Here is a 3688-nt window from a genome sequence, read left to right on the forward strand (position 1 = left end):
CATTGAATGTTTGACAAATTTTTCCATGTGTAATAAGCAAAGGACAGGAGCTCAGCACACAGTTTCTCAGGAGGGACCTGAGTGGTCCCTACATCTGGTCTCCCAATAAAACACTTGGATACACACAAACCACCATGTTCCTTATGTCTTGGAAGTGTGTTGGTCTGGGTGCAGCTGCCCTACAAAGCAACGTCCAACTGTTTGGTACCACAGAGTGCCCCATGTAGAATCTCTGCTGGCTAATAAAGGGTAGAGTGCTTGTTCTGCTCTTTCCCTCTGTGGTAGCACTAGCAAGTCCTTTTCTCTACCAGTTCATCTCTTTGCACACACATTCTCAGGGGCCTTGAAAAGCCCAGAAAAACAGTGGGACAGGCACATTGAGCTTACATAACTGATGTGCAGAAAAAAATACATGTAAGACAGTCATGGCTTCTATGCTTCAAAAAAAGGGAGCAGAGGGTCTGCTGGTGGACTGGATGAGACCAGCCATCATGTGTGACAGAACAGTCACCCATCCTCCTCTCCACCAAAGGGACACCAGCCTCCACAAATTGCTTGCTTGACAAGTCCTCTCACAGCTATTTTTTGGCAGCTCACATGGCTGCCAGCCCATGGCTAGGAGCTCATTCGGCTGGGTTTGGTGTTTTTCTTAAATCTCAGCTGCTAGAGTCAGGACAATATTGGTTTGGTTGTGATCCCCTATTTTTTACCTAAAAACAAGGGTAATTTTAGCACTTGGAATTGGAGTGGGGAAAAAAAAACCCTCTCTCTCTCTGAAACTCGGCAGGAAGATAAAACCCAGGCAGATAAAAACAACATCCAAAATTTCATTTTGGTCAAATTTCTTGATTCTGGTAATTTACACCAACATGGAACAGAGAGGTGTTGAACTCACACTGTCAGATGTCTGGGTTCAGCACAGAAACAGGGCAAAAATGGTAAAACCCTACACAAGATAAAGGCACACAAAACATGGACTAGGCTGGGTGGGAAAGGGAGGATGAAATTCCTTTGTCAGAGGCTTTGTCATGGAGAAGGGTGATGGCAGATGCCAGGCAGGGAGGTGGCATAGCCAGGGATGCCAAGAGCCAGGGACCAGTCCTAGCAGGAGGCACTTTGCATGGGCCAGCCTTAAGCATATTTCCACAGGGCTGGAGGGAAACCCCAGCTGCAGTCCTGAAAAATAACAAATAATAAAAGTGGCTGTGAGCAGCAGCAGGGCTGGCAGGAAATATTCCCAGTAGCAGCTGCTTCCTGAGTGCGACATTTATTTGATCCCCTGGCACCATCTGGGCCATGCCCTACTCTTTGTTTTCATTAAGAGTTTAGAAAAACAATTCAGCTTTGACTAATTGCTCTTTAAGGTCCCAGGCTCGCCCTTTCTCCTCCCCCCACATTTCCTCTCCCAGCCCCTCACCCTCCATCCATGCCCTCCATCCCTTCCAGTCAGCTCTCCCCTTCCACCCATGCCACACAGCTCCCCTTGGCCCTGTGTTCCCAGACATACCTGGCACAGGTGTCCCCTGGTGCCAGGCAGACACATTTTCGTGCCCTGTCCCCCATGAGCATCATCCTTTGCCTGCACAGGCAACACTGGCACAAGCATGGCAACACAAGCTCCGGGTTTGTATTTCAGGCAATTCCTGCTGGGCTGGACTGGAGCTGTGCCCCCCTTGGCAAGGAAGATGAATCAGGTCAGCAGCACATCCAGGACACCTCCCAAATCCTGTGGGCTGGGAGCTGCTGGGACCCTGTCCAGAGCCCCCAGAGCCCTCCTTCCATCTTCAACTCGAGTTGTCCTGGGGGAAGCAGCCCTACGACCCAGCCCAGAGAGGGAGCCTGTTTTGTTGAATGTGTATTTTCCACCCTGGAATAACGAGAGAGTAAAAAGTCAAGCCTCGATTGGAAATCCTCGCCACGCTGGGAGGGGATTGTTATTGCACAGGACTTGCATGTTCCCCCCTCACCCGGTGTCCTCACCTGATGGCTTTAGCAGCATTCGCAGGGAGGACAAGGAACCAGAGGAATTCCGGCCCCCTAATTACACTTGCTGGGAGGAATTTGCTTTTGCAATATCCCTGCTGAGTTAACCTAACAAGCATGGAGACGAGCCTTTCTTATTTAATTAGCAGCTCCACCATGAAGTCCCGTTCACAGCACGCACACGCTGGCTGCCCCCTCCTCGAGAGCCCTGCCGGTGTTTGTTCCCTCTCCCCTCACCCTTTGCCCTTTGCGATCCTCTGCGAAAGCTCAAAGCACTTTTATGCCTTCCTACTCCCACTTTCCGGCCCTGAAAGGTGTGCTTGGGTCGAGGCAGCGGCTCTGTTTCCTTGCTCCTTCCTAACAAGTGCTTCCTGCTCCTTGCTGCTGTGATTAGGGAGCTCACGAAGCGCTGGGATTTCCTCCGCGGGCAGCCCCCCGGCCCCGCTGCAGGGCTGGGTAACTCATTATTGCTGCAGCCCTGCAATCTCGGCTGGGAGCGCGGCCGCGGCCAAACCGCAGCCGCCAGCCGCGCTCCCGCTTCCTACGGCGGCAGCTCGGCACAGGGCTGAGCCTCTGCGGGGAAAACGGGCCAGGAGGGGCCAGGGGGCTGCCTTGGGGGTTTCTTATCCAGTGCTGGATGGAGATGGGACCATCGCTGCGAGTCGCTTCAAAGCCATCAAAGCCCGCGGGGTGGGGCGCAGTCGGGGGCTTGGTGAAGGTCACAGGTGGAGCTTGGCGTTCACACAGGGACCAGTCCGGTTCCAGGTGTGCTGTGAAAGGCAGCCAAGGTAGCAGAGATCACTGATGGGCCAGGCTCATGCTGCCAAAACAAGGGCTGCCAAGGAAAACACTCTGGAGGTTTGCAGGCTAAAGCACTGACCCTCTCCAAGGCAGAGCTGCGCTGGCAAAACTGCAGTGAAGAGACTTATACTCCAGGCTAGCTGGAGTTGTATTGTAATGAGAGAAAACAGAAAATAGGCTTTTTTGACCTTGAGAATCATGGCACTGGCCTCAGCTGTGGCGCCTGGGAATACTGTATTTTCCCCTGCTGTGAACTGTGGGGTTTCAATAGCCCCAGTTTGTGTCATGTGGGCATGTGTCAGATTCAAATAGGTGCACTACAACCCCCTATCCAAAAAGTTGCCCAGTGAGACTTTTCTTATCGCCTGTGCCCATCTGTTTTCCTGCTTTGCCAACTGTGTCAGTCCAGCTCAGAAGCAGAGGGTCCTGCAGCCACCCCACTGCTCACGCTTCCACAGACAGCACTCAGCTCCATCCAGAATGGAGATCAACACCAAGACAGAGCTCTCACCTGCATGCTGAAAGAAAGGACAGGGCCACGGAGAAGCAATGCTGCAAGCAGGTGCAGGATGCCAGCAGAAATGAACCAGAACATGGCCACCATGGACTTTCCGGAGCAAGAGCCAACTTGCATATTAGCTTCTTGTTGAGGATTGAACTCATCCAGTGGGCTGGCAGAGGAGAACAAAGCTGGTAGCTCTCTGGAAGGTGTGCTGTTGTGCCAGCAAAAAGTCCAAACTTGTTTAATTGGTGAATGGATTAATGGAATTGTCTGTGAACACAAGCAAGGTCGAATCAGAGGGGTCTAGGAGGAAAGCAAAAGGAATCACAATAATTATTGATCAGTTGAGGCCTTTCTAGCTAAAACACATGCACCTTAACACAGGAATTAACCCAAAGCATA

At 51.8% G+C, this 3688-nt stretch overlaps 1 long non-coding RNA gene across 1 annotated transcript; it reads right to left on the reverse strand.

Annotated features, from left to right (window-relative positions):
* Positions 1 to 807: 807 nt before the first annotated feature.
* LOC306807415 lies at positions 808 to 1876 on the reverse strand. Its single transcript, XR_013775718.1, has 2 exons — positions 1508 to 1876; positions 808 to 1176 (listed from the first exon to the last, which is right to left on the reverse strand). It is a non-coding gene; the product is annotated as an uncharacterized lncRNA (long non-coding RNA).
* Positions 1877 to 3688: the final 1812 nt, after the last annotated feature.

Source organism: Erithacus rubecula (genome assembly GCF_903797595.1).
Source record: "Erithacus rubecula genome assembly, chromosome: 13".
Taxonomy (NCBI): Eukaryota; Metazoa; Chordata; class Aves; order Passeriformes; family Muscicapidae; genus Erithacus; species Erithacus rubecula.